The 26,061-nt window shown below is 40.7% G+C and overlaps 1 protein-coding gene across 15 annotated transcripts in view; it reads left to right on the forward strand.

Moving 5' to 3' along the window:
- The first annotated feature begins 9,537 nt into the window (after window positions 1–9,537).
- Window positions 9,538–26,061, forward strand: part of rbfox3a (RNA binding fox-1 homolog 3a) — a 600,072-nt gene continuing 583,548 nt past the window's right edge. For 9 of the 15 annotated variants that reach the window (XM_051939185.1, XM_051939193.1, XM_051939186.1 and 6 more), the window contains exon 1: window positions 9,552–9,904. The gene's annotated coding sequence lies outside the window, so the exon portion shown is untranslated. Of the gene's footprint in view, window positions 9,905–26,061 lie in introns of all 15 variants that reach the window. The other 6 variants (XM_051939181.1, XM_051939180.1, XM_051939196.1 and 3 more) reach the window with 4 other exon arrangements.

The following is a 26,061-nucleotide window of genomic DNA, read 5'->3' on the forward strand; positions in this document are numbered from 1 at the left end:
CACCCACAAAATCCCATGACCCTTCACTGTGGGGGCTGGATGATAGAAAGGTAAAGAGACAGAGAAAAATGAGAGACAGAAATGTTTGGATATTATTGTTATTATTTTTCCTCATGCCAGTCATTGTTAGCAGCGCCATCTTTGAAGCACGTCAAACAGACAATGCCTCACCTTCATCCTATCACCCTGCTCTGCAACCTGCGACAGGTGCCAGAGAAGGTTTAAAAAGGTTATATCCTGATTCTCAGCTTCTCTCTTGGTGCTATGATAGAAGTTAGTCAAAGGCCAGTGTCTGCCCTGTTAGCAGGTATCACAGCTGTGTAGAGGTGTCATCACCAGCTGTTAACCTCCAGAGAGGGGAGGATGTGAGGGAAGTTTCTCGAATGGGCTGCAGAGTGCCTCACCTCAGTCTGTAGAGTTAAAGTAGCAGCTGGCTGTGATGGGAAACCTCCAGAGATCAACTAGACAGACAATATTTCTGTGTTAGTGTGTGTAAGTGTGTTTCATGGATGCACAAAGCAGCCTGACATTCACACTGAACTGTCATTTTCTGGCATTCCATTATCCACTCTGACATTTCCCCCTTGATAGCCTCTCTGTGTGATGCTTTTTAGATTTCAGTTTAGGTATTTCCCATTTTATGTTGAAAGAAAGTTTCCTTATGTGTTCCGGTTGATTCTACTTCCTGTCCACATGTCGTTTCCTGCCTGCCTATTACCCTCGGCTCTGTGATGTACTTAGCCCTGTGTTTCTCACTCTGTCTTTGTCAGTTCTTCTGTTTACCAGTCTGACTTACACTGCAACAGCTCACCAGAGGGCTGTGCTACAACGCAAGTTCAACATCACCAGGCTTCCTTTGTGTTCCCTAAAACCTCAATTAGAAATAATGGGCAACACGAAGGTGGTTATTAACTTTCTTAGTTAACCAGTTTTTCCTCATCAGGTTTTCTATGAGCTCCCATAAAACGAGACGTTTGATGTGTCATGTGACTGTTCTTCCGCACAAAATGGACATTTCTCTGCCGCCTCATTCAGACAGTGGGAACGAGTTGTTATGAGGAATGTAAAAATGTGTGGATATGATGCAAGAGAGGCATGCTGGTAGAAAAATTTTATTCTATTACTAATGCAGCACTTTTCAAGACACTCAAAGATGCTTTACAAACTAGATAAGAACACAAAAAATGAGTAAAAAGGAAAAATGAGCATAAAACAGTAGGATTATGAGTTGTAGGCAGTGTTGAAAAGCTGGGTCTTTATGGTTTTCTTGACTATGGAGAGTGAGGAGGATTCACTTCCAGAGAGTGGGAGAGATGATTGAAAAGATTTGTCTCCCCGGGTCTAGTGTTTGGTTTGGATGGGGGTAGATAGGAGGCTAATATCAGCAGAGTGGAGGGAGTATTTGAGAGTGTGCCAGTGGAGATGTTCAGCCAGGTAGGGGGGAGCCAGGTTATGGAGAACTTTGTAGGTGATCAGAAGGATTTTGAAGTGGATTCGCCGGGGGACAGGGAGCCAGTGGAGAATCTGAAGAAAGGGGGTAATGTGATCACAAGTGTGGGAGTAGGTGAGCAAGTGGTGAGTAGAATTCTGGATTTATTGAAGTTTCTTGAGTGTTTTGGATGGTGTACCATAGAGAAGGCTGTTGCAGTGGTCAAGTCTGAATGTGATGAATGTGTGGGTGAGAGTTTCTGCAGCTCAGAAGGGAAAGGATGGACGGAGTTGAACAATGTTTGGTGGCAGAAAGCTGTTTTCGTGATGTGCTTAATATGTTGGTTGAAGGAAAGGATTTAAAAGAAGACGCCTAGATTTCTGATGAGGGGGGAAGTGAGTACAGTGGAGCTATTAATGGTCAGTGAAAACTTGTAGGTGGGTTTGGTGAGTGATATTAGATGGATTATGATTTTTGATTTGTTACAATTTGTCAAGTTCGCTTGGAGCCTTTTTTTTCTGTGATGCAGAATTGTTACTACTTATGTATGCTAACATGCAATATGTGTAGTTTACCACTCAGTCTCTCAATACAGCCTCTTATTTCTCATGAGAAAGCTGCACATCAAATCTCTGAAAAGTCTGTGTATCACACACATGAGCATTGAGCATTTTGGACATCTACTATGAGAGGACATCACAAGCTTCTTTATAAATCACATGTTCCTTGCCCATCCCCTCAAAGTCCATCCCTCTATGCCACAACAGGCGCAGAAAGTTGCAAATGAAAACATAGAATACTGAGAAAAAATACTGACATCCCAAAATTGAACAAAAAATGAATAAAAATTTGACTGAAAGAACACAACCATGAAGAAAAAAATCTGAAATTGTCCTTGAAAGTCGCATCAAAATACAAAAAAATATCAAAACAGAAAGAAATCATTTTGAGTACCTGCGTTTTATTTTTAGTGGAGCTTTTTTCAGAGACATTTTTTTTCATTGCCAATAAAAATGGCTTAATGTATAAACATTTATATTCCAGTTTTTTCCCTTTTCAGTCAAAAATGTTGTTTCCATTGATAATAAATTGTACTGTCTCTATTTTAGCCCCATACTACTGTTAGTAATACTCGAGCAGCACAAGTGGACAATTCTGCTGCTCAAAGAAATGTCCTGTTTGCTCATGTTTGAGATGTGTTTTTTAAAGGTTTATGTCATCAGCAGCAGCTTGTGGGCTTGGGGTTGAGTTCCACATACTGTGTAGGGATGTAGAGAAGTTTTAAGAGACAGATTAACTTATTGTTGGTTGTGAATTGTTGACAAAAAATTCTAAATTGTTCTCTTAACAGCTCAAAGTCTTATACAGTTTGTCATAGTTCTTCTCTGATGTTGCATTTTAGCTTGTTTTTGATATTAAAAATAAGTAATCATTGAATATGTAGCTAGTTTTCAACATACACTTCATAATACTTTTAAACTAATAGCTCTAACACAGTTTTAGAAGACCATGCTTTGTCACTTTCAGTCAATGTCAATGAAATGTGTCTCTCTACGTTGAGCTTGCACTGAATGAATGCAATGAAGACCAAGTTAATGCCACAGTCTAATGCTGCAAAGTAAACCTCAGAGAGTGTTGATACTGTGACAACTCAGGGGAAGAAAATTGATGTGAACTATTCGAAAAATCCCGTTTATTTTCTGCTTGTCTTATGTAGAAACCGTGTGAAGACACTACGATGGAAGTTGCTGTTTGTTGCTGCCTCTTACCAATGAGTAATTCTGACAATTTGTTATACATTAATACACCAGCACAGTGTTGTCCTGTGCCCAGATCTTTCATATGGTGGGTCACCTCTTTATACGTGCCACTAGAGTCATTGATATATTTTTATTTATCAAGCCATTTATGTATTTGCAACCTGAGACACAGCGCTCATCATCTTAGATCTGCTGTGTGTCCCCAGCATATTGACAGAGATGAGAAAGAAAGCTTTTGTGCTGTCTGCTCCAGTCACTTGGCATGTTTTGCAGAGAGAAATCAGATTAAAGACCTTGGTGTCCTGGGCTAAAGAGTTAAGAAGAAGCAGAACATCCGGCATCAAAAATAACTGGGACTATGTATCGACAGAGTGAAGGGAGTGAAGCAGAGTGATGACAGACACACAGCTTGAAGTCTTGTGTCTGAGCAACAGCAAAGAAACAGACAGATACACAGGTTCTCAGAAAGTTAACAGTATAGAGGTAGCAAATACAAAAACTAAAGTAATAAATAAATGCGCAAATAACTGAGCGGTTATGATGAAAAGCCTCTTTAAAACATACCGTAAGAGTCAGATAATGTTGTCACCAGGGAAGTTATTCCTGAGTAAGGCACAACGGGAAAAGGCTGGTGGCTTCTTTTTAACCACGCCTGACGAACGTCAGCAGGGTTACTGCATTCGGTGCGATATCTGGCTGGGTAAGTATGTATGTGGCTATGTCCGTTCCGATATCTCTGCAAGTGCTGAAGTCAGCATAATCAAACTTTGCACTGAAGATCAGTCTGAGGTCCCCTGCTCAGTTGTGGAGTTACAGGTCAGCAGATCAAGTAGGAAGGGAGATACGTACGATGATCAAAATGGATACATATTGCATCATTTGTATAGGGAGGACAGGGTTTTCGCCAGTAGAGGGCATGGTTCTGCCCTGTACTGAGGGCTCGTCTAGTTGAATCTGAGGATAGAGGGAGTTCTTTTTTCTAAAGCAGAGAGCATTGGATGGAACAGAAGAGATCAGAAAGTCAGGGTGGGAATCTGTGGTGATCTCATGATTCTTTTCCATTTCAGCATTGGTTCTCAATTCAAAATGATTCTAGAAAAAGCTATGTTTTAGATGTTACTTCATCCCAACCATTAGCACGTGGCTTTTGCTAACTAAGCTGCAACTAAAACATAGCTGACATCAAGCTGCTGCTCTTGACAAAGGTCATTGTCTGACCAACAGAAAAAAGTAGAGAAAGGTGTGTGAGTGTATTCAGCATTTATTATTTAACTTCTTTTTAACTGCCTTGACTTTGACATATCTTACTGTCTTCCTTGTATATGAAAACTATAAAGTGACCTGACCAACATAAGCAGTTCAATGTTAATAAATGCTTTCTGAACTCAGGTATTTCAAAATGAAACAGACTATGGATTGAGCTGTTCTTCTCTCCCCATCAGAGTTGGCTGACATTCTGTCTTTTTTGCTGGCACTGGAGCTCAGTGCTCCTCTAATCTTAGTGTAGATGCGATGGAACATAAGGCCTTTACAAAATCCTTCGCCTTTGTCCTTCCTAGATAATTTTTACATTTGCCTAATTGCATGAAAATAGTAATAAAATGAACACCAGAACTTTTTCAGTTTTGGACATTTTGGCTGTTTCAGTCTACATAGTTGGATCATGACCCCACATGAAAAAGAATTTCCAGAGGAAATGAGAAATGTGATTGTGAAACAGGACTGCACAGTGTCTCGCTGGTTAGCACTGTTGTCTTGCAGCTAGAAGGCTGGGACACAAACACCCAGTTAGCATCCCGGCTTGGGCCTGGACTCTTTCTACATGGTGTTTGCATGTTCTCCCTGTGCATGCGTGGGTTTTCTCCCGGTACTCCGGCTTCCTCCCACAGTCCAAAAATGTGCTGAGGTTAACTGGTGATTCTAAATTGTCCGTAGGTGTGAATTTGAGTGTCATTATCTGTATGTGTAGCTCTGTGATAGACTGGTGACCAGTTCAGGGTGTCCCATGCCTTCACCCCAAGTCAGCTGGGATAGACTCCAGCCCCCCCTCAATCCCAATGAGGATTAAATGATGTATAGATAATGGAAAGATGGATGATTGTGAAACATCGCAAAGATGAAAAGGTATACAGGAACATACTAAAACATATGAAAAATCAATTGGCACACTTTGCAGCAGTAATCAGGAGCTGTAGAACAACTCATAGTACCACTAATCAGAATTGTAGTAGCTGTCATCCTAAGATGACACTATCAACAGTGTGGTATGTACACAGGCTTGCTGTGATAAACAGACAGGCAAGTGCTTCAGGCTTGGCACGGGGGTTATCAGTAGAAATATGCCAGTGACAGCTCAGACAGTGAGAAGGACACTGCATATTGTCAACCTCTATGGACAGCATCCAAGAAAAACACCTTGCCTGCTCTTCAGCACAAAACTGCAAGATTAAAATTTCTCAGACAACTTGGAAAAAACGTCTGAGGAATATTAGAAGCACATTCTTTGGTGAAATGAGACCAAGATAAGCATATATGGTTTTAATCTAGCCAGGACAACCACAGTGAATGCAAAGCCACGGAGGTGTGAGTGTGATAACTGACTGCCTGAATGCAAAAAGTCTGGGGAAATGACATTTACAGATGCACCATTAATGAGTGTGGATTCACCAAAATACTGGCTGACTTCTAGTCTGCAGAAGCTTGGCAGAGGAGCATCGGAAGCACACAGTCATACAAGTTTCTACAGAAATAAAAGTGAAGACTGTGGCCTGGCTGAGTATGTCACCTGACTAGAATCTAACAGAGGGCCTTAAGGGTATTTTAATGAGAAAGGCAGAGCATCACAACCCTTCCATCAAAGAGCAGTAGAAGCAATCTTAAAGAATGTCAGAACACCTCTCCAGAAAATTGCGCAACATGGTCATCAAAAATAAAGATGAGTTTAAAAAATATTGAAAAAAAGAAAATACTTGAATCTCAGTAATGAAAAATGCATTGGTTGTTGTTGCATTGACTTGCTACTTTAAGGCCTGTAATTTTAACATGGGAAATTCAAGTAGGCTATTTGTTTGTTTGTTTAGAAGTAAAACAGTTACTCTAAGGTGACAGAATCAGTTGACATTCACATGATTTTGCACAGGCTGTATGATGAACCACACAACAACTTGTTAACGCTGGCAGGACCAGATGTGTGAAATTTTGACCGGGTAGATGTTAGCAGTGAGTGGGACACATTCAGACTTCTCAAAAAACAAAACTAAGGTGAAAGCTGAGAAGTAATGTCATACATTATTATGAGGGCTCGGACTTTAAAACATTCATTTTGATTAATTACAGAAAAATAATGCATTAAAAAATAATGCTTTTAATTCAGCCCGGTCTCACGGGGATTCGTGAAACTGTCACGTCAGTTTTTGTTTCGGTTTCGTGCGCACCAACACGATGTCGTCATGTTTTTCGTGCCGCTCACCACGAGCGAAACCCGCTGTGGTAATCACATCTGAAAGTGGTTTATACCGGCGGATTCATGACGATCTGAGCTGTCCATCGGCGTTTGCGGCCGCCGCTGCGGCCGCCGGACATTCTTTACATTCCTATGCAAATTCGGCGGATTCATGACGATTTAAGCTGTCCATCGGCGTTTGCGGCCGCCGCCGCGGCCGCCAGTCATCCGGCCGCAGCGGCGGCCACAAACGCCGATGGACAGCTTAGATCGTCATGAATCCGCCGGTATAAACCACTTTCAGATGTGATTACCACAGCGGGTTTCGCTCGTGGTGAGCGGCACGAAAAACATGACGACATCGTGTTGGTGCGCACGAAACCGAAACAAAAACTGACGTGACAGTTTCACGAATCCCCGTGAGACCGTGTTGTTTAATTGCACCTTTCTCAGTTCCCTAATTTCTGGCACACCGGCAACACTGATGCACGCTCCGGCCCAGTAGGTGGCACTAATGCACCTAAAGTCTGTTTGCCAGCCGTGAAGAAGCAGCACAGGACGCGCTCATCACAGAAACATCGGACCAACATGGCCGCTTGGAGGTAAACTTTTTCTTTTATTCTTGAAACTGTTCAGCAAAAAGTATTTCTGAACGCATATAAGGTGAGAAATAAGCTGCTGAATCTGTCCTCGTTTTAGTTCAACACTAGTTTAGACATTTAATAAAAGTTTCGCGATGTGTCGGACCTATACTCCCTGCACCTCATTAGCATAAATGTAATTAATTTATGCAAATGAGCTCCGGGGCGACGCACCATAAGTTAGCTAAGACAGTCCAGGTGCCGGCAAACGGTGTAGTCATCCCACAATATACCACTTTTCCAGATATTTAAACTATTTGAGTTTCCCAAAGTCTGAAACTGTTGAATATAATCGCTGAAATTAGACTTTGAATTCGCAGTAATCTGTGAATGTAGTAGACAGATGAAAAATGTACAGATAAATATAAATGAAACAAACATTTTTGTTGTTTAAGTTAACATACATGTCTTTTCATCAAATAAGTCATCAACTAAAATTTATTTGAATTAAAAAATTTGCTTATTGTGTCACTTACCGATATTTGACAAAAATACAATTAATTACAAATCCTGTAATGAATTCGATTAATTTTTTTAATCGTGTCCCACCACTAATCATTGTTATTTTTTCTTGAAATGTCAGCATGTGGTGGATGTTAAAGGTAAGAACAGTCACAGACATTCTTTCAGTCACTTCACAACACTCACCTCATCATCCTTCCTTTCCCCTGAGGAGCAGAGCAACCAGTCAGCTATTCACTGGGCCAAAGTAGCTGCATAACACCGGTGTGATAGCTAATTTCCTCTTTAATACAGTGTGCGGGGGAGAAGCAGAGATTGTTTGTAGTCTGAATTAAAGACACAGAATGGTAACACTGATTAAAAAGGACACAAGACAAAACCCTGGAGCAAATTCCTCATTGGAGAGGTTTTAATGCCCAGTTGCAAAAAATGTGATGCAAAGAATCTCTAGAACATTTTTTTTTTCACATATACTGTGGAGTTTATTGCTGCAGTGTGTTATCGTATTGTGGCATTATTTGTAATAAATAGGAATGTCTCAGTTTGCTCTCAAAGATTGGGATGAGGACTGATCGAGGCATTTTTTTCCTGATCAGTGTCGGTGCAAACCTAAGTCTGATCCTTTTTTCTCATCTGCTGTCACACGTGTGTCATAGAGGGAGAGCACAGTTTATTGTAGCATTCTAGGGATTCGTATTTGTAGTAGTTTTGTAAATCAATACTCAAAATGCAATCATGGATTACTTGATAACTGATAACTAACTTAGTGAGCGTTTGTCCAGTGTTAATATTGCTGTTTTAGTCAACAGACATATGATTTGGAACACACATTCACTGGGGCCACTGTAATATAAGAAAGTTGTCCTAGATGATCCCAGCTTGTCCTAAACATATCACCAAGTGTCACAGAAGTTAAACCTCCATGAAGCTCTCTGCTTGCTACCGCAAAACTGCCCATAATCTGAGTGACCACCTCCCTGGATCTCAACAATATTAAAGAGTGAGAGACTCCAGCTGGTGGAACAAGCAGCTACTACAACTGATCTACAATACATTTTCTAACATGCATGTAAAGGATGCAGGTTTTCACCGTCTCTCACTGCATTGCACATCATGCTGTGCCCTACAGGAGCTTTACAACAAGCTTTGTGAGCACTTACATGACAGTAAAGGACAGCTTTTTCTTAATGCATTCCAGAACTGCTCATAGCTTTAATGTACTGGAACAGTGTATTATATAGGAAAATTAGATTGGATGATATTAAATATTAAATGACTTGGATGAGGAGCAAAAAAGTTAATTTGGATATCCAAAGTTGTAGGTATAAATTTTGATATACTGAAAGCATTTGATTTGTGTATTTTGCGTGTTTATTACAAATGCAAACAGGATGGAAGGAGGAGGAAAAGAGAAAGCAAACCGCTAACGAAAAGAATGACAAGAAGCTAGGATGAAGGATATATATATATATATTTACACACACACACTGTACACACACACACACACACAGACAGACACACACACTGTACACGCACACACGTGTTGCTGAACACATCACAATGCTATGATAGAAAGAGAAATATGAGGAGCAGGACAAGTGAGGGAATTCAGTGTGTGTGTGTGTGCACATGACTCTCGTCCCTTATTACCACACCTAACCAGCACCGTGTTTGCAGTAGCAGTTTTGTCTGCATCCACATAAATGTGCATTCACACTGTGGCTTGTACAGTTTATATATGTGTGTGTAGCTCTCTCTCTTACTCTGTGTGTGTGCGTGTGTGTGTGTGTGTGTTTGACTGCCACCGTGCAGCAGCTCTCTCTCCTACAGTATTTTGCACGCTCAACCCACAGAGCATCTCTTAACACACATGCACATACTGCTGGCATTCCTTCTCCTCTCTCTAATGCTCCCTCCTCCTCCTCCTCCTCCTCCTTGTCCTCCTCCTCCCATCTCTCTCTCTCCATCTCGGTGTCTCGTTCAGGGCAGTTCGTTCGTCAGAGCGCTGTAACAGAGTGGAGTGTGTCTTCGCTGTGGTGCGTGTCTGTCCAGAGAAACGATCGCTGTGACAACAGAGAGGCAGATAAAGAGAGAGAGAGAGAGAGTAAGGGAGAGAGAGATCCAGAGGCAGGACTGAGTGGACCGAGAGAAAGCAGCATTCCTGACCACCGTGAGTACTCTACTGTATATACTTGCGTTTCTCCATTCACTCTCAGCTCAGAGAGCTGTTTCCCTCCTCCTGACTAACCGTGTGAGTTCTACAGTAGGAAGGTGGATACTGTAGAGAGCAGTCAACAGGGATACAGTATGGGAAGATGCACAGTGTTTACTTTCACATTGTTGGCATGCTGGGAGCTGCAGAGTGTGCCTTGTGAATGAGTGTGTGTGTGTGTGTGTGTGTGTGTGTGTGTGATCACTGAGTATATGTGTAAGCACTTTGAAATGTGGAATAAAAGTTTAGACATGTGCCAATGGGTATTAAAGTGACTCCCAGAAGAAATAAGAGTTGTTGGTGCACATGTGATTACAAAACATGCACCTAAACTCTCTCACATGCTGCCGATGCAATCTTTTTGATGTATTTGTATTTTGTTATTTTCCGCAACTCAAGCAATTCTGTTTCATTCATGTTTGGTCGTGCTTTCTACACTTGCAGGCTTTTCCCACAAGAAATACTTCCTTTAATGAGTGAAAAGTATTGAAATTTAATAGGAATAGCTTTATTAGTAGTTTTGCTATTTATCATGTTTGGTGGTCTGCTGACGTGCATGAGGTCTTTGTTTTCTTCAGATATATGTAAACTCCTCAAACTAACTACAGATCCACTCACTCACAGCACACAGGACAATTCCACAGTGCGCTGCGTTTTACTTTCCTATCGTTTTGTCAGTCACTCACATCCTGAGCGGTCTTGGCTGTTTCTCTTACATAAAAGTAAATGGGCACCATTTTCTCTCATGCAGGATTGTGCGGGTGGGTCTGAACTGCTGCACTTTCTTGAGTGGTATTTCCCAGCACTGATCTAGAAACATATCTTCACCCTCTCCACCACCAAAAGCTGGAGCAAGGCTGGCTGGAATCAGCCACTGTAACTGTCTCTCCGCAGCAAGATAAGATTTGTTCATTTTAGTGTTTCCACTTCTCTTGGGGAGTGTTCGAAAAGAGGACTGGAGAATGTACCAGAGGCGTTTTGTAAAGTGCGGTGTTGATGCTGACAGCAGAGAGAAGAGGTTAGAGGGCTAACAAAGAAAGAACTAAAAAGAGGGATTATGATAACTTCTTAAAAAGAGGGATTATGATAACTGCTGCCACCCCTTCTTTTCCCCTCTTCCTCGCTCACAGTAATTATTTCTGGAAAGTCTGTTTCATTCTTTGCCACCTCTGTGACTTTTGTCAGCCCTGTTTTCCTTTGTCGGATGTCACAAAGTCAAAATCAGGCACACTTGCCACTGCAAAACTGTAGAAAATGTCTGCTGAGTGATATTTCACATGTTTTAATTAGTCTCTGGTTGATTTACATTTAAAAACATTAACAACATATAACCTTTATGTCATTTACAGATTTCTTTGATGTAAAATGATTAATGATTTATTTCATGGCATCCCTGTATGCATACTTCATCCTGTATGAAGGTATTGTATTCCTGTACATGAAATAAAACAACACATTTCCCTCGCTACAAAGAATAATATGTGTTCATCTGAACTGTGTATGAAGTGCAGATGAATTAACAGGCTTTTGTAAAAATGACTTGCACTGGTATCTGCACAGAATGGTGTGTGATGTGCTCAGAACTGTGTTTCCTGAAGAGATCAAGGAATGTTAGTTCGGGGCCCGAGCCTCCCGAGCAAAGTGTCGAGGGTAGGATATCTTTGGCTTTTGTTGGGATTTACTCTCACAATAAGGATTTAGTGGGTGACAGTTGGGCAGGGTGTGTCTACATCAAAGAGGCTTCTCAGCAAGAAGCAGCAGTGAGCAGCAATGCATCATGAAACCCTGCTGCTGCTGCGGGGAGGCAGAGCCAGGAGAAAGTTGCCCTTGTTGTTCTCTGTTTCATTTTCTTTATGTTTTTAAAGGGGAAAACAAAGATCGGGCAGCGTGTGTGACGAGTGTGGGCATGCAGAAGCACCGCTGGGTTCATTTCAAGTGTGTGTGTTCGGTGTGTATGTGCATTTGTAAGGCTCTTTAATGGCTTAATGGTCCAAATGCTGGCTTTAAGGATTTGTTTGTTAAACATGTGTGAGTGCAGACATTATGTAGCATTTACAACCTCGAGATAAGTTACAGAAAATGTCAAGAACCGAAACAGAGTCTGATGCTGAATGAAAAATGCGGCTGTCTGCTCAGAATGAAAACTAATGGAGAATAAACCTCCACGGTCTAATTGCCGACTATTTCATCATCACCCAATAATTTGTACAATAACAACTCATTCGGAATGACATATTCAATTTATATCTGTCTTCTTCTCACGAGCATCCATTTTTATTAGAAAACACTACACTTTACCCTTCAACTGCTTTTGTAATTTATCACATGCACTTTCTTGACTGTCACAGTCACACGCCGTTCAAAAAGTTTCCACTTCCGATGCAGCTCCCCTTCATGCGTGCGCCACCTACACTCGTTTGGAGCCGTCTTTAAAAATGCCTCTGCATCTTTTCGGTGAGCCGGTACAGTATTTCACACACCGCTTAATCCCTTTAAGCAGAGTTGTTATCCTAGCCCCTGATGAACTGTATCACTCCTGTAGCTCGTTGCACCTACAAGCTGTTTTTACCGAGCATCTTTGTTGGTTTAAAGGTGAATGTACTACAGTGTGTGTGCTGGCGTTGTCGGGTGTACTGACAGCACAGATAAGTCTTTTCTCCTGAGGCCTAATCCCTCCTCTACACAAGAATGAGAGATGGAAGGAGGAAAAATACGTGAGACAGTGGTGTTGAACACGGTGACAAGTCCCCGAGAAAATGCGTCCACGTTGTTGTGTGTGTTGGTGAAGACAACGCAGTGACGGAGGCTTTCAGGAAGGAGCGAGAGCAGGATTTGCATGTGAACAAGGGCTTTAACGGTGCTGTGAACCATTAATACGCATTCAGAGAGGTTTTGAAGCGAGCGGCCGGAGTTGTTCGGAAACAGGTGTTCTGCAAATCACAGTAAATACTCTTTGTTACTAAATATTTTCCTCAGCAGCTCTATTCTCTGTCTTCTCTGGCACCATTTGCTTGAAGCTTGAAAACACACCATATTTTATGTTAAAGATGAATTCTCTTTTTTAATCATAGATGTAACAGTGTTAAACCACGGGCGTCTGCAGTGACAACTTGACTTTTCAATTCCCCTGTTGAGTATTAAGGAAGATTTAACAAAAATATTTATGTGCCTGAAGTCATCTTCTTCAGTCAAATTGTGGAAACTAAGTGACAGAAGTGGAGGAGTGCAGAATAGCTGGATGTATGAGCTCCTGTAATAAAAGCAAACACGGCAGTAAATGCTCGGCTGAACATACTAGCTCATTTTTACAAGTCATGCTCCCAGAACATGTTACAGAAACGTACCAAAAGTCACTTTAGGTGGACAAGTGCGCTCTGACATGCTGAGGGTCAGCAGAGAACCTCACACTACTCCTCACATCTTATTCTCGTATTTAGTAATACTTATTCCTTGCACATCATTTAAGGTCACAAGAGTGTCCAGTGTGAGTCCAAGATGTCGTTAACACTGAGAAGAAACTATTCATATTTAGTGCAAGATTTCCAACTCTGCACTTTAAGAAGCAAGTTTGCAAAGTCACAGCATTTACTCAGACGGATCATTTGTACCACGTTGTTCATTTATATTTTATTCCGTACTAGTTCTGTGTAGGCTTGTCGACAGCATATAAATGCGCTTGAATTTGCAATTACAGTCATATTTCAAGAATTTCTTGTTTCAAGATGTTGCAGTTCATACAGATCAGATGCCAGCCGAGGCCTCTAATCATTTGCGATGCCTCTTTAATAAATATTTAATCATGATTCAGCTTAGGATGTATGTGCATATGTTTTTTTTTATGCCAAGTTATTTTTTACAAAATGAATCTCAGGAAATATTTACAACACTGCCTAAAGCCATGCGGTGTCATAAATATGAGCAAAATGTCTGGCTTTTGATTAAGTCTGCTTACACATCCTTTGGCCATGTTTCTCATCTTGATCGTATTTCTGATTTTAATTCATATCTGACATTTTGTTGTTTAACTTGGTGACTTTTATTTAGTTATTTGTGTTGTGGATGGTTGTTATGTTGATATATTTGTTTTAACCTCACTGCGACAAAAAGATTGTCTTTGTACTTTTGTTTTTGGGTAGTCTGTGTGTGGCTTATATTTGTGAAGTAATTCTGCTCTGAGCGTTCACTTCATCAGAGCAGTTTATTTTAGACAGTGTGATTTTGTACCAAAATACATTCAAGATTTTAGAACACTGTTTTAAGAATGAAAAGCAAGAAGGGGGGATGCAATTAATCCTCATACTATGGCACTGATGTAGAGCCTTCACATTGAGTTCATTTTATTTGTTACAGCTTGACTTTTGCTGTCCTCACTCTATATTGTAAAATCAAGATGCAGATGCGTAAGGGATCTGAGCTGGAAAGCTTCTGCAACTAGGTGGTAAAATACGCAGACCTGGAAAGTAAATGATACATAATTATATAAAATTACAAAATAAATAATGACTCAATAAAAAAGCAACATTTTACACAAGTAAAGGTACATTTATACACTCTACTACAGTATATATGTGGTCATATGCTTTTTGCATAGTTCTAAACACATCAGCAGTTTTGTTCAACAACATGTAGGTTTTCATTGCTAATTTATTCGGTATTTGAGCAGTGAGTAAATGCCAGAGATTAGATGACTCATAATTGTATTAATAAAACAGACATAAATAAGTTGATTATTACCTGAATTAACTTTAAATGTTTAAATATGTAGCAAAATGTTTTATTGCAAATTAATAATAGTATTAATAATAATAAAATAACCTTCCCTAAATACAAATTAATGCAGAAATTATTTTTAAAAAATAAGCTGCTTATCTAAGTACATCGGCATCCTCTTCAAACAAATACCTGGGGAAGATATTATAAAACTCCTTTCCAATGCCAGATAAATTCCACTTTCAGGTGATATCACTCCGGGGTCGGATCAGCAATTGATTAAAATGATTTCTAACAAAGTTGCTGTCACATAAGTGCTGTACGATGGACTGAACGCTGCAATGCCAGTAGCTATAAAGTTATCACCACGGCTGCAGTGCTAAAATAAAAGGCGTGTGAACTGAAATGAGAGATTTTCTCAGCTTTTGCAAAGTGTTTATTGTGGTGACATTAGGGTTGCACATCAGCACGAACAGAAGTCTGAATTTAGGTATTTGCAGACAAAAAAAGAAAACCCTTTTTCAGCCTAAAGTGTTAAGCTTGTTTAAATGATTGATGATTTTGTGCATATTTGGTACAGATGATTTTGTATCTGCTAAGTTGAAGCTTAAAGAGACAAGGACACCGGATTTATCTGCAACCGCAGTTTACTCTCGCTGCTTACAAATTGTGTGAGTTCTGAGTTGTGTGTGTTTGGTATCAGGACTAATATGTGTGAAGATAAAAACACAGCTCATTGAATCATGCATGTGTGAAAGAGTGGCAGCAAGTGTGAGAGAGTCAAACTCATAAGAGATGTTTGGCTCATAGCCACAGATATCCTCATTAGGCTGCCTCACATCCCCTCCTCTATTTAAATGTTTTTGTGTGTATACTGTTACTGCGTACATACACAGTCAAAGTAGCATCATATAAAGTAGAGGCGCTGACCTCTCGTGTGTGTGTGTGTGTGTGTGTGTGTGTGTGTGTGTGTGTGTGTGTGTGCGTGCGTGCGTGTGTGTGTGTGTGTGTGTGTGTGCGTGTGTGTGTGTGTGTGTGTGTGTGTGTGTGTGTGTGTGTGTGTGTGAGAGAGAGAGAGAGAGAGAGAGAGAGAGAGATTAATAGCACTCTAAAGGATCCACTTGATTATGTTCAATGGAGAGCTTTCTCCCTCAGCCTTATTTATGTCTGCACACTACAGTCTGGACACACACCTATAAATCTGTTGCTACAGACATCACACACATCTCACATGGCTCCAGCATCTCTCTCTAAAAAACCATATCTGCTGCTCCTCCTCTCATGTTTAAAGGTATCACTGTATTATTCTCACTTTCAAACACTCATCTTCTTTCAAATCAGACAGTCCGTCCTCAGGGGTTTCTCCTCTCCTCACCACAGTGCTATTCACTTGCTGACTCCTCTGGCCTTCCTTTTCCACCATGCAAACTGTTACCTTCATGGTTTCAGTCTTGCATATCACTCCTGTACACTTCACCAACACTTTTCTCTTTCGGTAGCTATTGCCCGAGGCCAGAACTGCAGGGCTTTGTGACTCGTACCCTCTAAATATTTCACCTTTGGATGTTGAAAGGTTCTTCTTAGACATAGACTCCTGAGGAGAAGGCTATGCAGGAGAAGGTGCAGGGTTTGGAGAGATTGAAAATCAATCATTTAGACTGAAAGGTGGAGAAAAATTTGAGCAACTGGAAATAGGCATTTACAAGCAAAAGCAGCAAGCAGTGAGCTGAAAAATGGCGGCTGCTTGTCAGGAGAGATATGAACTATACTGAAAATGCAGTCATAAAAAGGGTACACCTGAGAAAATAACTGAACTTTATACAAGAGTTTTAGATTTTGTTGTGTCTTTTGATTAGAAGGACTGTATATGAAGTAAAAGTGAAAAAATAATTTTAACTATTGCTCATAATACGTTTCAAAAATGTAATTAATGCATTTTACAGGGCTGTAAAGGTCCTGGGAAGAACATTAATTGTAGAGTGCAGACTTGAAAATAAAGGAGAAGTGCTCTGATGTCAGAGTTTTAAATGAGAAAAATCTCACTCAAGCCAAACAGCAGAACAGCAGAAAGACAGCAGGAGAGGCTTTTTTGGAAAAAGTTTTCATATAAAAAATCAACAAAAGTATACAAAGGGAAAATGATAAATATATGAATAGTAAATTAAGGTGCAGCTATAAGCAACACAGTAAAGGCCCAGATGTCACTAAATTTACTTCATGAAGTATTGCTCAAGAATAAACTGGCATTAAGTATGCAAACTTACCCCCACCTAGCTTCAAGTCAAAATGCCAATAATAAATGGAATAATGATCTAATCATACAAGTATTAGTTGCATTTTACACCCATTTCAGTCTGGTTTAGACCTAGCTATAGTACTACAGTACTGACTGCAGGATTTAAGGTAGTAAATGATTCAATATGTTCTCTGAATAAGAAAAATGAATGCTGCATTGTCCCGTTTCTTGATCAAATGGTAATTTATTTCTGTTGGTGAGAAGACTGACTGCTTTTGACATGGGCTGCACAGTGTCTCGGTGGTTAGCACTGTCACCTTACAGCTAGAGAATCCCTGGTTCACATCCCGGCCTGGGCCCGGGATCTTTCTGGATGGAGTTTGCATGTTGTCCCTATGCATATGTTGGTTTTCTGGCTTCCTTCCACAGTCCAAAAACATGGTGTGGTTAACTGATAACTCTAAATTGTCTAAATTGTGATTGCTTGTCTGTACATGTAGCAATATGAGCATCATATTATCCAGGGGACTCCTGTGTCTCTGTCCATGGTGCTGAAGAGCCGGCATCATCTCTGAGCTGAACTAAACTTGGTACATGTCTGTACTATTCATATTTTTTACTTCATATGGTGGCTTGAAAAGCTAAGTGATAAATTTTGTCATAATGGGCACAAAATGAAAATAGATTGTCAAGTGGATTTGTTTGCTAGACATGATTGCCTAAATAATGTGAGTGTGATTGTCTGTCTCTGTGTAGCCCTGTGATAGACTGGTAACCTGTCCAGAGTGTCCCCTGCCTTCACCCTAAGTCAGCTGGGATAGACTCCAGCCCCCTCGTGACCCTAATGAGTATTAAAGGATGTATAGATAATGGATGGATGGTTTTGACACAAATCCATGTGACTAGTTTAAGAGTTATCTTACTGGCAGAACTCAAGCAATAGTTGCAGACAGTTATCGATGTGGTTTTCTTCAAGTCACAAAAGAGCTGAATACGAGATCTTGTTCTGTTCCCATTGTATGTAAATAAACTATAATCAATGGTAGGTAGTAGCTGTCCTCATTATTAAGCTGATGATATTTCTTTTTTCACCAGAATCCTCTATTTACAAGTTCTGTCAAACATAACATCAGATTTTTTTGGCAATTCAAAATCCCTTTATTTGAAGTTTTTTATGAAATGTTGATTAGACTATGTTCATCGAATCCCAAATGACAGTCCTGACAAATTTTCCAATTATGAGAACTTAAGATTGTGCTTAGATGAGATCTGATACTTTAGATGAACTCAAAATTAAATAATTTGAATACAAATAAGTTAAATTAGAGTAATTAGTTTGGAATAAGCAGTGCCTCTGTTTCAGCATTAGCGTGGGCAACATTATTATCGGTGCTTGATGATGCAGATGTCCTTTATAAGCATATTACAGCCCAGATTTTCAAGTGCTTTGTTAGATTTATTACATTTAATAATTTCAGAATCTGTCATTGTTTCCTCTGTGAGACGGTAAGGTGGCCATCGTTGACCAATCAAAGGTACAAATGCTGATGTTTTAATTGTATTTAACAGTTACCCTAAAAGTAGTTGATAGTTATTATCACTTTTAAAAGAAATAATGGTCATCATCCCCTTTCAGGAGATTGTATTTCCTTGGATATTCCATGTAGGAATGCATACATAGATGGGAAAACTGCTTTCACCCATTCTGCTCCTCATAGAAGCCTCAGGCTGTTCCTAGACTGGATAAACCTTTGAACTTAAAAACTGTGAGAGCCTTGCTGTCAGTTGTTCTGCAAGTACAGGACATCAAAACAAGACTGACATCTAGCAAGTGGATTTTGCTGAATAAAAACAAATAGCATTCAATTTATAGTCTAAATTTTCAACCTTTTGACTAATATTGGTGTTGATTTCAAAACTCCAGCTCTGGTTGTGCATAAGTGGCCTGTAGTAACCAATTTTATTCCATTTCACACAAAAATTCTAGCCCAGCAACAATGCCAAACAGTGGAGAGAAGTAACCTGGCTCATAAATCTTAAGATGATGTCACTGACCTGCACACAGCGTGAACGTTCTGTACCTTTTTTCAGATGAATATAGAAGGTTGAAACATTCAGAATCCATTTATCCACAGACGGAGTCATTACTCACTGCTGTGTAAAGTTTTAAAACTTTGTGTGTGGACACAGTTTCCAATTCGGTTCACCCTTTGGATCTTTGAATTCCTTGAAGGCATGTGGGCACAGTCTGCTGTGTCTCAATTAAGAGACATGAAACACCCCACTCCCTTGAAACTGCTCTGGGATTTAGACTGATAAAACAATTTGTATTTTAAACAAAAATCTTGCCTTTAGCAACCGAAAGAGCTACAGGCTGTGGTGTGGGATTTTGACTCCCCCTCTCTACCATCTTCATTTAGCTTCATCTGTTCAACTATCTCCATCTTTGGTCTGTGTCGGGGCAGGAGCCAGGCCCTTACTGAGGCAGGCTAGCTGGAGGTAAAAACTTTTATTGGGTCCTGCTGTAATTCTTGCCAGGACAGCTCATGCTCACTGCACTGCTGCAAAATGGCATTAGAAATACACAATCGTGTAAATCAGAGGCACATTATTTTTTTCACTCTACTGTAAAGTAAAGGGGGCTGAGATGCAAAATACGATGAAACACAGTTCATTAAACAGCGTTGTGTCTAACATATGTGGCTCTGGTTTATTTTGTGCACGTCAGCCAAATTTGCTGACTGTGTAGCTGACAGCCTTAACTTCTTATTAGTTGATTATTTCATAAACAATTCACATGCGATGATAACTGATCAAACTTCAGGGACTTACAGTACCCTAAAATGTGTTTTCTTTGTGTACTAACTTCTGTGGGGTTGCACAGTGGCTCGGTGGTTAGCACTTAGCAGCTAGAAGATCCCTGGCCTTCCCAGGACATTCTATGCATGGAGTTTGCATGTTCTCCCTGGGTTTTCTCTGGGTTCTCCAGCTTCCTCTCACAGTCGAAAAACATGCTGAGGTTAATTGGTAACTCTAAAATGTACATAGGTGTGAATTTGATTGTGATTGTTTGTCCCTGTCTGTAGCCCTGTGATAGACTGGTGACTTGTCCAGGGTGTGTCTTGCCTTCACCTGAAGTCAGCTGGGATAGACTCATAGGCTCCAGACTACCCATGGTGTGTAGATAATAGATGGATGGATGGACTGACTTCATGTGGCAATACTTTGGGGGTTTTGTCATTTTCAAGTTCTAAATGGGAAGCATCCATATGCATGTGTCTGTATACATTTCTAGTCGTCCAGATAATGTTAATTCTAAGTGATGGTCAGTAAATGAAAACTGCTCCTCTCCACTGTTTATTGGTTTTTAAAGACATTTCTCCTCTCGTTTAAGAATATGAATCAGTTCAGTTTGACTAATAGGGGGTTCCAAGTGTTTTTGTCACCCCTATATGACAAGCTCAGGGCCCATTAACAACCCTAAACTCCCATGAGTGAAGGTGTGAATTCTGGTGAAGTTTCCAGGTGAGGGATGACTCAAGGTGTTAATGGCTTGGGAAGCTGTATGAAAGGGATCTCTGGGCAGTGTTATAAGTACCTGAGAAGTGGAGCCATAGACCTCCCTCCCCTGTTATAGACAACTGAGTACACGACTGTCCTCAAAATAGAGTCCACTATCCTTAAGATGCATGTGGACAGTTGAGTGTTGAGGTGAGGGTCCTCCTGTGTTCTGGCATGTGCTTGTAGAACTGTTCTTTAGTGTCTCTTTTACATAGATCTGTGAAGTCGTTGCTGCATTGTACTGTATGTGCATCATTGCTCAGTTTGTTCTTGTTAGAGTGAGACAGAGTGTTGCTGGGGCTGAAGTGCATCACAATGTAGTGTTTGGAGAAAATCCAAACACTGTGTGTGTCTGTGGGGGCCACTATTATACTGTTCTCTTGCCCTTCCAGTGTTGGAAATCTGTTCATTTTTTCTCTCGTTTGTTCCTTTTTTGTTTTTTATTTATGTAATATTTTTTAGCAGTGAGGAAAATAGTAAATAAATAATTAATAAACTGAGAAATATCTGTGTAGCTGGAGCAGAGAACATTTAACTCTCTGGGCAAAAGCTAAAAATGTTTTGAACTTGGAGTAGTAGGGGATGTTTTTCTGTTTGAGTTTCTCTCACTATAAATAAATATCCAATGATTCAAATTAACGAATGAGATGCCAGTTTTATATATTGCATTGGAGTCTGCGGGAAGTTGGGGCAGATGGCTGCCTTTTAAAAATATACATATTTAAAGGTCTTTGTTGATAGATGAAATTGTCTTACAATGCAACAGCAACAACAACAAAAATATGTCGGAGTTGCTCATACCTGATGGAGAACCAAGAGTGTAAATTTGACAAAAAAGAAATAAAATTGGTATTTGTTAGGATTTGAAATGCAGTCATGCTTTAAAGTCAGCTGATCTCTGTTGGAACATGTCTTTGAATCCATATCTGTTACTACTGAATGTGCTGTCACATCCTGTAATTGCATATAATAAGTCACTGGGATGGACTTGGCACAGAGTTAGGCTTAGACTGCTGGAGTGCAGCACTTCTACATATAAACAAATGTTTAATTCAAGCAAAACAATCTCACACAATACTGATTAAATGCACCAGCACCAGCTAATCTGTCGGTATTTAGCAGGATACTAGAGTTTTAAATCCGGTTTCTGTGGTGACATTTCTACTTTGGCACGTTGGTAGAGATGAGTTTTTATGTCAACCAGCCCTGAGATGGATTCCAGATAGGCCTCAGTTACTTGGAGTATGGTGGAGCCTTTACATTAAAAACCTACAAAGCATTCAAGAAAGGTTTCTGATGTTCCAGTTAAAAACAAACTTCAGGCGTTCAAGGGAAGGATTACAGTCTGTAAGAAAGAGGTACAGTGACAGTGAGGTGTATGTCACTCTTACTGCCAGAAGGGGGAAATGAAAGTTCCATACTGTGTGCTAAAATGAATATAGTGTGGTATGTAATTACAAACTTCATGTACTGATAAGAAATAATGACTAAGGACCAGTTAATGCTCTCTGCAGTCTGCTGGCTGAGGCAGGCTTTGGTCGCATTGCCTTTCATATTGAACACAGAAAATTATACAGGACTCCGTGGGATGTTTCGTAAAGACTACCTGTGGTGTTGCACTTTTAAGCTATGGCAGCTAGTTGCCAATTAGACTCTTGCACCTGTCAGTGATTATTCCCAAGGTGTGCCGAACACAAGGGGCCAACATAGCGCAGGATTTCTGCAGAAATTATAATTTTGTGCTGCGTTTAGGCTGATACAAACTAACACACCTCTAAAGTCCAGCAGTGATTATTTCAAGTACAATTATTGCTCTACAAATGATTCATTTTCAGGTCTGAATGATGGACAGACTCCCTGAACAGTCTCTCCTCATCGCAGGATATTATTCAAGTTTGTTTCCATGGCACATGCTCAGTTGGTGCTGTTGCAGTTTGGCACGGTCACAAATTTTGTGCAGCAGGCAAATGTCTGCAGAGGGGTTCCTTTGGACCCTCAAGGATGATAAAATTTGCAGAAACAGATGTGGTCATGGAAAACTAGATTTTAAAGGTTTATACGCTGAATATATGAGATATTTATTTGTTCATGACGTAGGCTGGCATGGAAGAAGTGGATTCTTGCTGCAGAGTGTTCTGTTTGGTTTTGTGATGACAGGAAAAAGATCAGACTGAGATGCAACCTGATGGGAGCAGGAAGTTAATTTAACAGTGTCTTAGATCAGAGGGAACACTAGTTTGCTTGAAGTTCTGTCAAACGGTTCATTTTCAGATCCATTAAGCAAACTTTTTTTTTCCAAAGACAAGCTTTGTTCTTCGTACAGAGGTCGAATTCTGTCGTTGGTTAATTAGTTTGCCATCCTATTGTGTCGTATGTAATGGACTGGCTGCACCACGCTATCATTCTGCTATAGGGGAAAAGGAAGGCTGTAGCTTTTCTTTATTTCTGTAAACCAATTATAGTCATCTTAGGCGAGACAAAGTGAAGGATCCAGCTCTGGTGCTCCTTCAAAATAGTGACAGGTGAAATTATTATGGTGGAACATTTGCATGCAGGGGGACAAGTGCTGTCATGAAAATTGATAATCCACTGGAAAAAAAGAAAAAACAAAACTAGCAGGGCTGCCTTACTGAATGATCCAAGTCCTCAGCAAAACTTCGAAATGTTCACTGGTAAGTTGCTACTTGTAAGTTGTTGTTTTTTCCATTGTGAAGAAACAAACTGATAGCGTAAAGAAGGACAAAGCAGACTGAAATGAGTGGTAGCTTATACCTGCATCCTACATCTGGTGTGTCAGACTCTTTGTTAATGGTCACATGAGAACTGCAGAAGGAAAATGGTTGTTTTTCACCCATGTAGAAGAGCCTTATATCAACCAACCAGGGCGCCTAATTTCAGTAACCACGTGTCACAAAATAGTTATTTTTTGTTCTCAGCCTTTTTCACTTCTTTTACTTCCTAACACAAGCCACATATAGTGGATGAAGCACTGAGCAAAACTGGTTTGGTGGTTCAGAGACAGACTCAGATATACAATAGAAAAGCTTAGATTCACTTGAACCAGGCAGGATGAGAGCCAGAGGGAAGGAGTGGAGGGGGGATGGATGAAGGTGGAGGGGATTTGTCCTCTCTTCCGTTTCCTCTGTGTTAGTTTCTCCCTCTGTCTTTGGTCCCCGTCAACTTCCCTATCTGTCCGCTCATTCATGAATTCTTTGGCCTTATCCCTCCTTTCACTGAAATCTTCACCTTGTCGTAAACAGTTCGCTACCTTATCCCTCTGTTCCCATTTTTGTGCTCTTGCCCTCTCCCTCCACCATCACATTCACTCCATCTGCATTTTCCATCCATCGCTGTCTCTGTCTTTCTCACTGTGCTCACCCTCAAACGCCCCTCCACCCACTCCGTGCACCCGTTCCCCTCTCCAGGCCGATTTGCCTCGCTTGATGGCGGGGTATTTGACAGGCCTGCTGTGGGAAGATAGCGCGATTGAATGTGAGTCCCTGGGGTGGGAGGAGGAGGGTAAAAAAGGGTGAAGTGGTATTAGCTGGTGAAAAGGGTTGGCATCAAGCGGCGGCGAGGAGAGGAGGAGCCGGAGCGGGTAGGCTCTGGGCTATAAAAGAGAGGGAGGCAGACATAGGGCTTAGGGTGAGCCAGGCAGACTGACATTCCTTCCCAAGAAAGAGAGAGAGGGAGAGAGAGAGAGAGAGAGAGAGAGAGGGAGAATGAGTTGGAGTAGCGATGGGTCTAGAGTGAAAACCTTGTATCTCCAAAATGTCATCTATTCAGAAACTGTCAGCATGATATGTAGTCTGTTGCTCAGGCACATTTTTAGTGACGGGTCTGTGGAATTTCATAAACACAAAGGGTTACATAAACACACAGAGTCATGTTTAACAGCAGACACGTGGTTCTAGAGTGCACGCCACACTAAGAACCATGCTGTATCCAATTCAAGGGCAATGTGTTTGCTTTGATGCTTCCTTGTAGGCCAGTAGTCAGTGGAACCTTTACTGTTGTGGTACAGAGGGACCAACCATGCCATTATTGCGACATGCTATTATCAGGAAAATCTACTGAGTAATGAAAGAAAGGTAACCATCACAGAAAGTAGAAGACACACTGCAATGTATCTCAATCCCAAAACGATTTGCTCTGTCCTCTTGACATTCCTTTTGAAAAGTGTTGGAGGCAGCAATTGCATTGTATTACATTTCAGTCTTGCAAATTTCTCTATAAGTGTGATCAGTGTTACTGTATAGTGCAACTTGTGCACTTGCAAACAGTGAAATGCGACAACAGATGTATCAGTTGTTTGCACTAGTTTTCCATATTCATTCATAGAAACTGAAGCATTTCCTTCTTGAGTTTATGCAACCATCCATCCGTCCATCCATCCGTCCATCCATCCATCCATCCATCCATCCATCCATCCATCCATCCATTATCTATACACTGCATAATCCTCATTAGGGTTGCGGGGAGTCTCTTCCAGCTGACCAAGGGTGAAGGCAGGAAACACCCTGGACAGGTCACCAGTCTATCACAGGGCTACACAGAGAGACAGACAACCACACCCACATAAATTAGGCAAACAAATTCACTTGACTATCTATTTTCATTTTGTGCCCATTATTGCAAAGTTTATCACTTAGCTTTTCAAGCCACTGGATGGTAACAACATGAATAGTACAGACAGATACCAAGTTTACATTCAGCTCAAAGATGCCGTCTGCTCTTCAGCACCATGGACAGAGACACAGGAATCTCCTGTATAGTATGATGCTCATACTGTGTCGATCTGTGTTTGGATCACTACTTTTAACAGTAATATAAAAAAAAAGTGAATTGAAATTAAAGTAATTTAAGCTGCATACTATTCTAAAAAAAAAAAAACCCACAAAGCATATTTAGCTTCCATTTGCTATTAGTGAAGCATGTCACAGAATCTAAAGCTTAGTGATTAGATATTTCTCCAAAAGCATCTTGAAATTCATATTAACTTCTGTGTTTACTCTCTAGCACAGTTGTCAACAAAAGAAGTGCTCAAAGATCATCTTCCACACTGCAACTCTGTACTTGTAAAAAAAAACTCCATGGAAATGATCTTGGAAAACACTCCTGTGACAAAGCCTCTGTTGCACCAACATCAGTACTCTATTCAGGTGCTTCAGGCTTAACTGGGCATTGAACAGAGTTGTCAGTCTGGGTACAAAACCAGTAATCATGATGCTAAACTAGTCAGGGGCTGGTAAGTCCAGACTGGGGGACACCTTGACTCTGTGCTTATATTGTACTGATATACTGGAGGATCCTGATAGTTGAAGAACTGACTGATGGCTTCGTGTGGGGCACAGTGGATCCATGGCTGTCTTTACCCTCCTCAGGCCATGTCAGAGAAGCATTTCAGTGCTCTTGTAATCCTAAATGGTTGGCCTTCATGCCTGCCAATCACGCTGCTTTGGTCCAGTCAGTTGTGTGCTGCAGCGGCACGTTGGGAGAAGGACATGTCCCTTCTGACATGAAGTGCTGACCTTAAATCCTCAGAGAAGGAGACAGTTACCCAATCATTGTAGAAGACTGCTAAAAATGCATCATGAGAGGACGACAG

The sequence above is a fragment of the Acanthochromis polyacanthus genome, chromosome 19, assembly GCF_021347895.1.
Source record: "Acanthochromis polyacanthus isolate Apoly-LR-REF ecotype Palm Island chromosome 19, KAUST_Apoly_ChrSc, whole genome shotgun sequence".
NCBI classification, from domain to species: domain Eukaryota; kingdom Metazoa; phylum Chordata; class Actinopteri; family Pomacentridae; genus Acanthochromis; species Acanthochromis polyacanthus.